Consider the following 15,072-nt stretch of genomic DNA (forward strand, 5'->3'; position numbering starts at 1 on the left):
CCTAGGCATGCTCAGAGCAGGCCAGGACCTCCACAAAGTGGCAGGGGAACTTACCCCTCTTCAGCTTCAGGACCACTTCTGGATGTTCCTAAAGCCATAAGCAGCCTCAAAGCATAGCAGAACCTCTCCATCTTTTTCAAAGGTGACCTCCTGTTCCTCAGGGTGCAATAGGTGAGCACTCTCATGTTCAGTAAGCCTAAAGGGGGCCAGCGAAGGATGAAGAATAAAAAGACAAAGTGAATAAGCTGGGTCTAAATGGATCTTCTGTGCCTGGCTGAGACCACAGAAAATATCCAGACTGCAAGCTGAGCCTTTATTTTATAGTCAGAGGTAAACAAGGTAATTTACAATGTTCTTGTAAGTTTCACTTGTTTTGGAAGCACTTGCTGCATCTCCCAAACCCCATTAACTACCCAGGAAAGATCTAGGTAGTGTCACAAGATCAAGCTTAATTATGCTAAAAGGGCTGTGCCCTCTAAGCTAAGCTGGGACTTGTTTGTGGTTTTGACAACAAGTCAGTCTGAGGCTTAACCCTATAACCTCTCCCTACACTCCCACATCCTCATTGAACAGCTCCTTGGCCATATGCCTGAAGATGTGTGCCAGGGACCCATCAGAGCTGGCACACTCATAGAGCCTCACCTCCTTCTCCTTCATGTCTCCAAACAGAGTATCCATGGTGATGTCTTTCAAGGCGAGGTCACTTTGCTCCATTGTCTGGACAATTTCATCTGAGGTTAACATGCAGTCAGCACCCTGGGAACTATGTAAAGATGTGGGAACATCTTCTCAAAGGGTCTCCAGTTTCTTGTCATAACACAGGGCCACAATATCATGGAAAATCTTGTCTGGGGACAGGTTCTGCAGTCTGGTGAAGTAATCTTTCACCAGAGAGCCCATAATCTGCTGGGGAGGCTTGGCCATGCAGAGGTGGGGGTGATGGGGTGACCCAGCACACGCTCTGCATATCAGATCCAGCCAGGGCAGGAGGACGTCAGCATGGGTAGTCGGGGCTCTTCCTCATGATGCTGGCAGTACCAATGCACAAATTAAGGTTCAGAACACAGAAGTCCTTGGTGTTGAGAAATTGCAGTCACACAACTGTCACACAGGCAGTAACTCAGAAATATCTTGGCATTGGCCAATTTATGGAATTCTCCTTTCTCTCTGTTCTCCTGAATTAGACTCTGGATGTTGACTGTGGCATTCTTTTGGTCATTGCTTTTTGTTTTTTTACTACATTCCTTCTGTGTGCAGTGATCACACTTCATCTGGAGCAGGGCAGGTAGGGGCCAGCTCGAGTGACCTGGAGGGAATACAGGGAGAGCAGTCAGTCATTGCTGGTCACCCCTGGTGCTGCTGGAGGTATCCTTTCTTCCTTGTGGAGCATCTAGGAAGGAGAAGTGACCACAGTGCCCAAGGCCGAGTTCCAGGAGGCCAGCAGTGCTGTCAGAATTGTGCCGGAGGTGCTGGTCTGTTGGTGCTTGGCCTGTCCTCTGGAGATTGAACCTATAGAACTACTAAGGAATCCAGTTAACAGTTCCTCCCCACCCCTACCACCAATTGATTGGAGTCTGAGGGCCAGAAGGAAGGACCAAGAGGCCTGCCTTCCAGCTGCTCGCCAGTTCCCACTGCACCACTCACTCCAGTTCCCTGTTAACCATCCCCTGATCAATAGGAGCCTACAGGTGTGGGGAGGGACCAAGTGGTCTGCCTTCCACCTGATCACCAGTTGCTGCTGCCATGGATTCATTGGAACCTGAGTGGCCTGGGTTCTCTTGTTAGCCATCACCTGATCAATGGAGCCTGAGGATGCAGAGGATGGACTGGTTGTTGGTTTGGTCATTACGGACCCTGGGTTTTTTATATATTAGGATACTCTATTCCACTAAAGCTCTGAAGAGTTTTTTGTTTGTTTGTTTGTTTGTTTGTTTTTGTCCATCAGGTTTTAATATGGTGTCTGCCTTTCCTGTGTAGCTGTATGATTTGACTATGTACTTTTGGTCTAACTTTACCATCAATAAGATGACCTGGGACTACATCTGGTAACACTGGACAGTCTCTAACATCTTTGGGACTCAGTTTTATCTTCTGTAAAGTAAATGGAAGGAATGAAATGACCACCAAGGCCTACCCATGATTCTTAGTACTTTTAGCCACATTTCTTGAAGGCTAAACTTTCTACATGTGTATCAAAAGTTTTCATCCTTGGCACTTGGTTTTTGGCATACAAGCATCTTCAGACAAGATTTCCTATCTTAGAAAAAAAAATTCAGAAAAAGTTATGACTTCACTTCTTTACATTAGACAAGTTAAAACATACTTTCTTTAGATCTTACAAGTCATTTTTTCTTTACTCATTTTCATAACTATTGAGTGGGCAAGATGTTCTGGTAGTCAAACAACCTTTAAATGTAGAGCACCAACCTTCTAGAGGCTGCTCACAGGAATCACTTTGCAAATTAACAGGGATAAAATGCTGGTTCTTCCTGTTGATATGTTGGCACATGTCCTAGAATTCACTAATGTTGCATTCATAGTCTGGATTTGGGCCTTTTGTCTTCATTATCTCAACACTTCTTTGCTGTTAAAAGATCAATGTCACCCTGGCTGGTGTGACTTAGTAAGTTGGGCATTGTCCCATGTACTGAAAGGTGGCCAGTTTGATTCCCAGTCAGGGCATACTCAGGATTGACACCTAATAGGGGGCATGCAGGAGGCAACCAATAGATGTTTTGTTCTCACATTAATGATTCCCTCTCTCTCCTGCCCCCTCTAAAAATTGATAATAATATATATTTTAAAAATCAAAGTCAGTGGAAGAAAAAATAGATAGTTGTGAAAAACAGTAACAGGTCAGTGCCTTGAATAGAAATAATATATACTAATGTCTATTGAAGACTAAGTGTTTGTCAGGCACCGTTTCTAATGCTTTATAGAGGTGGTTTCTTTTGAAGTAGATATTATTATTTTATAGTTCCTCAACTAAAGTGCAGAGAAGTTAAGTAACTTGACAAAAATCACACAACTATTAGTAGTTTTCTGAACTTTGTCTTGTAATGCTAGGTGTGGGGTAGAGGCAGGTAGGATCCTGCTGAAGCATACAATGTATCTCGATAGGTTGGGAAGATTGAATTTGGAGGGAAATTTCTAATTTCTTTAATGTAATGAAAATATTTGTGGGGAGAAATGCATGAAAAGTATTTCTAATCCTGGATGCTTCCAAATGAAAGTGATATATGATACTTTCATTCATTTATTTGTTATAAAAATATTCACCCAATACATTGTACTGGATGCTTCAGAAGACAGAAGCCTGAAGTCAGAGGATATGCCTATGCTTTCAATTATCCTATCTAATATGCAAATTGACCACAGCTCCACTATACCACAAGCCACGCCTACCAGCCAATCAGGAGTGAGTATGCAAATTAACTCAATCAAGATGGCTGTGGCCATGGAGTGAGCAGGAGGCTTGGGTTTCCCCGGCAATGGAGGAAGCCAAGCTTCCTGCACTCCCTGGCCGGCCCAAACCTCCCTCTACTCAAGGCTACAAAGTTTCAATTATCCTATCTAATAAAAGAGTAATATGCAAATTAACCATCACTCCACTCCACAAGCCACACTCATAAGCCATGCCCACCAGCCAATCAGAGAGAGTATGCAAATAAACCCAACCAAGATGGCTATAGCTACAGAGAGCAGAAAGGAGGCAATTCCCCGGCAATGGAGGAAGTCAAGCTTTCTGCCTGCCCTTGCCTGCCTAAGCCTCTACTCAAGGCTACAAAGTTTCAATTATAGAAGGTAAACAAATCCAAACGGAAATGGCTGCCACCACTGAGCAAGCAGGAGGCTTGGCTCTGCTCCAGGCTTCAAAGTTTCAATTGTAGAAGGTAAATAAATTCCAGATACCAGGGCCTCCACTTGGGCGGGGGGGGGGGGGGGGGGGGAAGGGCGTGGCTAGCCTGCAAACCACCACAGGCCCTTGCTCAGGCTTCCCCATGCCCCAAGGGAACCCCCACCCTGATCCGGGATATCCTTCAGGGCAAACCAGCTGGTCCCCACCCATACACCAGGCCTCTATCCTATCTAATAAAAGAGTAATATGCAGATTGACCATCACTCCAACACACAAGATGGCTGCCCCCATGTGGTCAAAGATCCTGCCCCAATGTGGACACAAGATGGCCAGCAGGGGAGAGCAGTTGGGAGGCACTAGGCTTGCAAGGGAGGGCAGTTGAGAGGACCATGCCTGCAATAGAGGGCAGGTGGAGGCAATCAACCCTATAGGGGAGGGCAGTTAGGGGTCACCAGGCTGAAAGAGGAGAGAAGTTGGGAGCAAACGGGCTGGCAGGGGAGCAGTTAGACATTAATCAGGCTGGCAGACAGAAGTGGTTAGGGGCAATCAGGAAGGGAGGCAGGCAAGCAGTTTGGGAGCCAGCAGTCCTGGATTGTGAGAGGATGCAGGCTGGGCTGAGGGACTACCTCCCCCCATGCACAAATTTCATGCACCAAGCCTCAAGTAGAAGATAAATAAATCCAAACAAAAATGGCTGCAGCCACAGAGTGAGCAGGAGGCTTGGGTTTCCTCAGCAATAGAGGAAGCCAAGTTCCTGGCCTGCCCTGGCCTACACTGAAGGCTATGAAGTTTCAGTTATAGAAGATAAATAAATCCCAGATCCCAGGGCTTCAGCTTGGGTCACCAGGGGCATGGCTGGCCTGAAAATCACCACAGGCCCCTCTCACTCAGGCCGCCTCACACCCCAAGGGAACCCCCACCCTGATCCAGGACACTCTCCTAGGCAAACCCACTGGACCCCACCTGTGCACCAGGCCTCTATCCTCCTATCAAATAAAAGAATAATATGCAAATTGACTGTTACTCCAACACACAAGATGGCTATTCCCAGTTGGTCAAAGATGGCTGTCCTCATGTGGACACAAGATGGCTACCACAAGATGGCTAGCAGGGGAGGGTAGTTAGGAGGGATCAGGCCAGCAGGGGAGGGCAATTGTGAGCAATCAGGCCATCAGGGGAAGGCAGTTGGGAGGGACCAGGCCTGTAAGGGAGGGCAGTTGGGGGTGATCAAGCCTGCAGGGGAGGGCAGTTAAGGGTGACAGAGGAGGGAAGTTGGGGGTGACCGGGCCTGCAGGGAAGGGCAGTTGGTGGGGACCCAGGCTTGCAGGGGAGATAAGTTAGGGGCAATCAGGCTGGCAGGGGAGCAGTTAGACATCAATAAGGCTGGCAGGGGAGTGGTTAGGGGGTGTTCAGGTGGGCAGGCAGAAGTGGTTAGGGGAAACCAGGAAGGCAGGCAGACAAGCAGTTGGGAGCCAGCAGTCCTGGATTGTGAGAGGGTGTCTGACTGCCCTCCTGGGGTCCCAGATTAGAGAAGGTGCAGGCTGGGAAGAGGGACACCCCCACACCCTCTGTGCAAGAATTTCGTGCACCAGGCCTCTAGAAGAAAATAATAGCCAAATAATTAGGAAAAAATGTTTTGGCCTTAAATGATTTTATACAAATGTATAGAACATGAACAATACGGAAGTAATTAGAAAAATATTATTTTATTAATATGACCAGGATGGAGCAGGCTTGGACTGACAAGTAGAATGGTAGATTAAAAATACACACACACACACACACACACACACACCATCTGGAATTCTAACATTTTTCAGAATATCAAGAAAGTGATTATGTTAGTGACTAGAGAAAACTGGTTGTGTTGTTTATGGTAGTTAGCTGTTAGGAAAACATCTTTTACATGCTTTTAGAAGTTCATTTTATTGAACACAAAAACGAGCCACAGAATTCATAATGGGATCCCAGGGCCAGAAAAGTCAAAGAGAAGAGGAGACAATGGTGGGAAGCCTCTAAAACACTTGGACAATCAGACCCCAATAATTCAAGAAGATAAGTTTGGTAGACAGGGAACAAAACTGTGGGGGAAGCACAGGGAGCTTAGCTTATTTCCAAAGATCTCGGCTGGGTTTTATAAAAGGCCACGTGGGTGATATAACCTAATCTGCATATCCAAAAGCTAAAGCCCAGAATAGCTAAGTGAAAATAGATCACAAAATATACAACGAGTGGTCAGATTGTTATGATCTCTGAGTGCATAATAATCTGGCCACTCAGTGTATATCCTATATCAGCGTTTTTCAACCGATGTTGCCTGGTGTGCCGTAGGTGCAGACAAGACAAGAATTTTATAATTTTTCACTATTTTGTTTACTTAATATTTCATAATAAAGTAATTATAAAATACTTTCTTTGTGTTTATTTGATTCCTATTCAAGAGAATTACTTTATATATAGTCAATATAGGCACAGAGTTAAATTTTTTAACATTTTCTAATGGTGGTGTGCCTCGTGATTTTTTTCATGAAACAAGTGTGCCTTTGCCCAAAAAAGGTTGAAAAACACTGTCCTATATAATAAAAGGCTCACAAGCAAATTGTCGCCTAGACCAGGAGTTCAACCAGCAGGCAGGCTGGCCAACTACCCATGTTCCCTCCCCCTGGCCAGGCTTGCCAGACTCCACCCATGCACAAATTCATGCATCAGGCCTCTAATACACACACACACACACACACACACACACACACACACACACACACTGAGTGGCCAGATTATTATGCATTCAGAGATTATAATTATCTGGCCACTCAGTGTATATAGGGTGTCCCCCAAAATGTATACATACACTTTGAATAATTATAAAGGCAGTGTTCATTAAAATATATTTTATTTTCAAAATTGAGCTGTCATATATATATTTAACTATAATTGTAGTAAGAAGAATGGACATGTGCTCTCCATAGTTTTAACAGGTGGTAAAACAGAAACATCATAGTTAGCTGAAGTCCTACCTCTTTGATTAATCATACTCAAGCAATATTGATGAACAGATCGAAAAATAGAGGGAGGGCTTAAAATCCATTGTGGTTCTATTCTTGGCTTTGTTTTATTCAACATTTTAATTTTAAAATACAGAATGTAAAATATATATAAAAGAAAAAAAAGAACATGAAAACCAGAAGATACAAATCTCATGAAAAAGCTTCAGCATCTGCTTTAAAAAATAGGTAGTAATTTGAAGAAGACTATGCTAAAAATGATGGTTTAACACCTGTAGTGGCAGCATCATGACTTTTCGTTTAGATCAACTATTATTCTAAGTTAATTTTGCTCTTTTTCAACCCCCAAGTTTCTTATTTATTTCTGAAAAGTGAAATGATGACTATTAACATCTTCATATCACTTTCAGAAGAACCTTGTGAATAGGTAAGTGATGAGAGATTCATAACAATGTCATCAGAAGTCTTCAAATAGAAGTCTGTTAATTCCCACAGTGTTTATGTTTTATCATCTGCTTCATGGAATCATAATGACACTTTTAGAAGTTCATTTTATTGAAGGAAACATTATTGTAAATGCTTACAAATTCAGATGCAATTTAACATTAGAAATAAAAATTACTTGTTTTTATGGAGATAATGACAAATACTAATTTTGTTGGGACCAAGTATTATAAAAACAATTATTTTACTAAATTAAAAAATTTATGAAGCATATATTGTGATTAAGATATTCACATAATTATATCCAAACAAGCTGTAATATTTTATTAATCAAAGCATATGTACCCTGTTTCCCCGAAAATAAGACAGTGTCTTATATTAATTTTTTCTCCCAAAGTTGTCTTAGGTCTTATTTTCAGGGGATGTCTTATCTTTCCATGTGCTAGGTCTTATTTTCGGAGGATGTCTTATTTTCAGGGAAACAGTTGTTAATATTTACAAATATTTATCTATCATTAGAGTTGTTGCCATTGGGCTACAACATTATATTTATCAAAATATTAGATAAATATGAAAAAATATTTCAGATGGTAGAACATGTTTTCTCTCTTTTCTGCTAATGATGGGCCAGAGTTTTAGTTTGCTGAGCCTTTGAAAAATGACTGTCAATCAACCTTATGGCATTGAACTTTCTATAAACAGTTCTGATAAATTTTGTTTGTATTTTATTAAAAATCAGTTGGAAGTTTTAAATTGGCATATTCAAAGGCTGAAACATAAAAACCTTCAATTTTTGATGTTTTTGGGAATAGGAAGGCATAAACTATCTATAGTAATAAAAGCAAAATATGCTAATTTGTCAAACAACCCTCTGGACTGTCATCTCAGATGTCCTTCCAGACAAAGCCACAGCAGTGGGGACAGAGGCAGAGGTGGTTAGCGATGATCAGGCAGGAAGGCAGAATGGTTAGGGGTGATCAAGTAGGCAGGCAAGTAGTTAGGGGCAATCAGAAAGGTAGGTGAGTGATTAGAGGCGATCATATAGGCAGGTGAGCAGTTAGGTGTAATCAGGCAGATAGGCAGAGTGATTAGAGGCGATCAGGCAGGCAGGCAGGCAGGCAGGCCAGCGATTAGGAGCCAGCGGTCCCAGATTGCGAAAGGGATGTCCAACTGCTGGTTTAGGCCCGATCCTGCAGGAATTCCTGCAGTTGGACTGGCAGTTGGACATCCCCCATGGGGTCCCAGATTGCAAAAGGGTGCAAGTGGTGCTGAGGAACCCCCCTGCTGTGCATGAATTTCATGCATCAGGCCTCTAGTTGTCTCTATAAAAAGCAAGGGGAAAAAACAGAACAGGTTAAACAATAAGAATTCAAATGATATTTAAATTTTAATTTTGAATGATTATAATAATTGAACCTTTCAATTTATAATGGAATTTTGCTGTGCATGTCCAATTTGATGGATTTAATTCATGATGGATAATTAATACCTGATGGATCATTGGGTTTTACAGTCAAGTTGGTATCATTTGGTAAGATGTAAAGCCTCTACCAGAGACCAATAGCTTTCCATTGGGGAATAGTTGTCATCAGAGGAGGATATGGGGCTTGTTATGGGGCTAATACATTTATTTCTCCAAAGAGTACATACAAATGGCCAAGAGACATATGAAAAAATGCTCAAAGTCACTAATCATCAGAGAAATGCAAATTAACACCACAATGAGATATCACCTCATACCTATCACAATGGCTGTCATAAAAAAAATCAACAAACCAGTTCTGGTGAGAATGTGGAGAAGAAGGAACACTAGTTCACTGCTAGTGAAAATGCAGATTGGTTCAGCCACTATGGAGTTGCCTCAAAAAATTAAAAAGGGAACTTCAGTTTGACCCAGTGATTCCACTTCTAGGAATATATCCTAAAAATCCCAAAATACCAATCATAAAGAATATATGCACTTCTACACTCATGGCAGCAGTATTTACAATAGCTAAGATTTGGAAATAGCCCAAGTTCCCATCAGTAGATGAATGGATTAAAAAGCTGTGGACATTTACACTATGGAATACTATGCAGTTGTAAAAAAATAAAGAGGGATCTCTTACTCTTTTGGGACAGTATGGATGGACCTGGAGACTATTTTGCTAAGTGAAATAAGCCAATCTGAGAAAGACAAATATCATATGATATCACTTATTTGTGGAATCTAATGAACAAAGTGAATTGACCAACAAAATAAGACCCGAAGCATGGAGGTATGGAACAGCCTGACATACCTTGTTGTGTGTTTGGGGCATAAGAAGAGATAAACCAAAGAACTTATATACTTGTATGCATAGCCCATGAACACAGGCAATAGCATAGTGAAGACCTGAGGGGACAGCGGCAAGAGGACTGGGAGAAAAGGGGGAAAGTGTGTGTAGGTGGTTGGGATTGGAGATATCTGTAATACTATCAACAATAAATTTTTAAAATTCTGTGTTTAGGCATCATGCCCAGCACTAAAGAAAGCATTAGTAGGAAATAATCATTAATCTTGTCTTTCATGGCAGACCTGTCAGTGAGTGGGCCAGAGCCACCGTTCTTTGATGTATGACCCAGAGTGAAGTCTTTGATCACTCCCTTTGGCCATCTCAGGTCCCTCTATCTCTCAATCCTACTCTTTCCACTGTCACCACCACCATCATCATATTCTACCACCATTAATATGGTTTCCTAGAACTCACATATCCCAGGGGCTATGGAATAAGTCTATTGCCACCTTGACCTTAAAAGGTGACCAGATAGCTTCTTTGATTTGGGGCCAAGGTTGGACTTTCATCCCCAACAGCTGTTTTATTAGCAGTGCCCTGGGACAAAACAGAAATAAGAATGCAGCCGAAACTGGTTTGGCTCAATGGATAGAGCGTCTGTCTGCGGACTGAAAGGTCCCATGTTCAATTCCGGTCAAGGGCATGTACCTTAGTTGTGGGCACATCCCCAGTAGTGGATGTGCAGGAGGCAGCTGGTCGATGTTTCTCTCTCATTGATGTTTCTAGTGCTCTGTCCCTCTCCTTCCTCTCTGTAAAAAAATCAATAAAATATATATATATATATTTTAAAAATAAATAAGAATACAGAATGAGACAAACATATTACATCTGATAGATAACTCAAAGCCTGTGTCTCACTGAGGTGTAATGGGGCGTCACCTTCTCCTGATCACTGGGTCGCCTCCCACCCTTGAGGGTTCCTGGACTGTTGGAGGGGGCAGGCCAGGCTGAGGGAACCCCCTCCAGTGCATGAACTTTCATGCACTGGGCCTCTAGTATGCTTATAATGTGTAATCACAGTGGTTCTATCTGAATATAAAGGAGCATAATGACAGAGCACATGATATGTGCCTGGCTTTCCTCAGGTCTCCTTCACAAGTTTATCGCTGCCTTCGGTTCCTCCAGATGGAGCACACACTCACTACAACTCTCTAAAATTTGAAAAAGCCAGAGGATCCAGAAAAGGTTTTTGTTTGTTTGTTTGTTTGTTTGTTTGTGAATCCTCACCTAAGGATATTTTTCTATTTATTTTTAGAGATAGAGGAAGAGACGGAGAGAAACATCAATGTGAGAGAGACACATTGATTGAACATGCCCTGACCAAGATTGGGGATCGAGCCTGCAACCAGAATACATGCCCTTGTTTGGAATAGAACCTGGGACCCTTCAGTCATCAGGCCGATGCTCTTTCCACTGAGCCAAACCAGGTAGGGCCAGAAGAGGAGATTTTTAAAAAAAGAATATTTTTCTCTAGTGACTTGAAAATTTCATTTATTGTGGTAACAAACAAGCATGATATGGAAGTGAGGCAGTTCTATCATGGCAGAAACATGAGCAGAGCTTAAATACATAAATACCATAACTGTCTCAACCAAGAGGAACACCTGCTGGGAGACTGATGTTTTCTTCTGCCTTTTACATGAGGGTCCTGGAAAGTTGTCCAGGAGCTTATAAACATGATAATCTGAGAATAAAGGCTGTGCATCTGAGGCCCCAAATATAGGCCAAATTGGTATTGTTCCCACGACCATCTTCAGAGGCCATAATCTATATTGGTGTGTATAAACAGCACAAGACACATTCAGGTCTTTCCTATTACAAAGAAATATCCCCCTTAACCTTTTCTTCCTTTCTGTTGACTAATTTCCTTCTTTTATTGCCAAACTTCTGGAGAGACCACTGCTACTCTCACTGTCTACACTCTCATCCCTTATTATTTATTTACCCCAATCTGGATCTTCAATTTCCTCCCCAATTAACCATGAAACTTATCCTAAGGTAAATCACTACATCCTAAATGCCACATCCCCTATCCTATTTTCAGTCCCTAACTTGAAGCATATCTTAGCTGTGTCCTAAGTTTAACATGGAACGCTGACTCCTTCCTGAAGCTGGTTTCACCAAAGGGCTTTATCCTTGGTCCCTCTCTCTTGGTCTGTCAACCCCATCTCCTAATTCTTTGATTTCTCCCCTTATTTCTTCTTAGTACCATTTGCTGGCTCCTCCTCTTCTCTCCACTTTGTATTTGTTATGGTCTGCCAGATTTACTCTTTAGCCCTTTCTTCTTTTCTCCTTTCCCCTAAATCCAGAGCCATTTTATCAATTCTACTTGTGCCAGTGCTGGAAATAGACACTAGAGTTTAGAGGCAGCAACAGATGAATTAATGTCAGTGTATCAGGGCACAAATTTGGACAGGGTGTGAAGGGGAAAAAATCAATTCTACATGATGGAGAGGGATAGTTGGGACAGTGAATCATTGAGTACTTACCATGTTGCATAATCATTAGAAGTAAAGGACTGTCAAGCCCAAGTCATGGTTTTCTAGAAGAAAGCATCTGGTGTGGGTGTGTACATGTGTGCACTATACGCATGTATGGTCAGAAGGCTTGAGCAATGGAAGTTCTGTTTGAATAGAACCTTAATCCTTTCTAAGAAGAAAACCTTACATCACTCAGGCAGTACTTCAAATGTCAGGTACCAGAAGATCAGTTGGGGGAAGTTGGCTTTATACAAATCTGCACATGGGTCATTAATTCTTCTTTGTATGCTTCCTTTGAAGTTTATATTCAAGGTACCAAAGTATTTTTGTGTCTCCAAGGGTGATTTTAGAAATATTTAACAAAGACATCAACACAGATCAATCAAAATGATTACACATGATTCCAGTGGACCCTTTCTATGGTGTAAGGTAAATCCTATAATTCTTGATCATGGGCATACATGTGAGTGTGTGTGTGTGTGTGTGTGTGTGGTTTCCTGAGGGAGGCCTAGAACAACTGAGGCAGAAAGGAAATATTTGGGATTTGGGACAGTGAAATATCCCAAATATAAAAATATTTCAATCCTGTATTTTAATATCCTGTATTGCCATTCAGAGGCATTGCTACCTTCTTCCTGAGGTTGCAAATTCTCTGAGAACAGACACCTTTCACTATCTCTGTGATCATTGCTTTTACTAGTATAGGCTTCTGCTTATAGTGAGTGATTAATAAATGCTTGATGACTGGAGTGAAATTAATGATTTAGTAAAACTCTTTAACTCTATTCAAAAAAATAAAGGGATATTTTGGTGAATTAGTTATATATCCTAGGTTTTGGTGTGATGAAAAACTCCAGATCTTAGTGGCTTATTACACAAAGGTTAATTTCTTATATATATGACTTGTCCATTCTAGATAATTTGTTTATGCCTCTTTCTTCTGGGACCCAGGCTCATCGGGTGACTACTGTTGGAGATAAGTGGTTACTGTAGCAGAGAGGAAAAAGAGAAAGTGCCAAGTTGTGTACTAACTCTTAAAGCTTCTGGCAGAAAATGACACATTATTTTTGCTTAGATTTCATTGGCAAAAGCAATCCTTATTTGATGCCAACTATTTTCTTTTATGAAAGGCAGTCTTCATAGGTGTAACACGGTGTTACTTCTGGGTCACGTGCTGTGCTAGGGTATGTTTGGGAAACAGATAAATAAGGTAGTGTCCCTGCTTTGGAGAGGTTCACCTTCCACTAGGAAAACAGGTATGAAAACAGATACACCGCAATGGACCTCCAATGGGCTTTTAATGGACTGTGAAGAGGAGGCCTCTTCTATTAACTCCTTGAGGGGTTTAAGTTCATTGCCAGTTCCTCATGTTTATAGAACATATGCTGGATGCTTTTGAATTTCTATATTCAATACATACCTTCCATATGCAATGGTGAAGCTTTGCTGGACTTATTTGTTTTGTTTCTGTGTCTCTTCCCACCCTCTAACTACAGAGCAAAGACTTCAAGACAGACACAATTCTGTTAGGCAGGAATTTGTCTTATTGATCTTTATATTCAGTTTTAGGCATTGCTTGTCACAAAATGAACAAATAAGAAGATGAGAGGATGAGTGAATGGATGGCTAACCTAATATTAAGTATCACCTGTGAGCCTCTCATGTCTGATGCGTTAGCCTTTTTGAGCTGCTCCAATAGAATAGCATAAACTGGGTGGTTTATAATCTAAAAACATTTGTTTCTCACTTTATGGAGGAGAGAAGTCCAAGATCAAGGTGCTGGCAAGTTTGATCTTTGATAAGGGCCCACTTCTGGGGTTCAGAGGTAGCCTTTTTCTTGCTGTATTTTCACATGGTAAGAAGGGGTGAGAGAACTCTAAAGTTTATTTTATAAGGGCACTAACCACCCCTCATGATCTATTTCCCCCTAAAATCCTCACCTGCAAATCCTATCACATTGGGGTTAATTTTCAACATATGTATTTGGAGAGGACACAAGCATCCAGCCCATAGCAGAGGGGAAGGAGTGTAAGAGAAGCACAGTGAGTGGATGTTGCGGGGAGTGTCTTGGGATTGAATGAAAAGGGGGTGTTCCACAGTGAGTTGTTTATTAAGATGGGTTGCATGACTCTGCTTGCATTCTTGTGCCTTAGCCATTGTGATGAAAAGAACATACTTTAGTGACCTGCTCATCCTACTAAAAGGAGGAGAGATAAGGAACAGAGCCTCAATCAGTCCAGAAATCCCAATGTTCTAGTTACTTGAACAAATTTGGCTGAGATAATCAGAACCACTCAACTGAGTCCAGCTGGGTCAATTGAATTCCAGATACTTGAGAAATAACAAAAGACTGCTGTTTTAAGCCTCTGAGTCTAAAAGGAGGTATGTTACACATAAACAGTTAACTGATATACCTACCTAACAGCCACTCTCTTTCTTCCTTTTTATAGAATCCACTAGGCACCTGTTGCGGGAATATTCCTGCAAGACTTCCAGTGGGCTTCCCTCCTGCCCCCCCCACTCCCGCTGCAGCAATTAGGGTGGGGCGGGGCGGGGCGGGATGGCGGGGCATGCCACGCCCATCCCAACTGCCCCACCGAGCCCACGGTGGCGTGTGCTGCCACCACCATTGCACTGCCACCGCCTCTGGGGCCTTTGTGCTGCTGCTGCACACCTTGCCCCACCCACCCGACCTGCTGCACCCCGGCTCCCGCTACCGTCCCGCTGCTGCTGCGCACCTCGCCCCACCCTGAACACGCTGCCAGTACTTCCTCTCCAGCAGCCACAGCCCCCTTGCTTTCCACTTTCCCTCCCGCTTTCTTCTGTGGTGTCTTCAGTCTTTACTCCTCCCTCCCTTCTAGTATGCGAATTAACCACCATTTTTGTTGGGCTAATTTGCATGCTCACTCTAATTGGTTGGTGGACCTGACTGGTGGGCAAGGCTTGTATAGCGGAGTGATGGTTAATTTGCA

The 15,072-nt window shown here is 42.4% G+C and overlaps 1 pseudogene across 1 annotated transcript in view; it reads right to left on the reverse strand.

The window, feature by feature from the left end:
* Positions 1–546: 546 nt before the first annotated feature.
* LOC311619664 (nuclear prelamin A recognition factor-like) overlaps positions 547–15,072 on the reverse strand; it is a 29,314-nt pseudogene continuing 14,788 nt past the window's right edge. Inside the window, exon 3 of the transcript in view lies at positions 547–1,028. The product of the transcript in view is annotated as a nuclear prelamin A recognition factor-like (transcript). The remainder of the gene's footprint in view (positions 1,029–15,072) is intronic.

This window comes from Pipistrellus hanaki, assembly GCF_964339955.1.
Source record: "Pipistrellus hanaki genome assembly, chromosome: 3".
Lineage (NCBI taxonomy): Eukaryota > Metazoa > Chordata > Mammalia > Chiroptera > Vespertilionidae > Pipistrellus > Pipistrellus hanaki.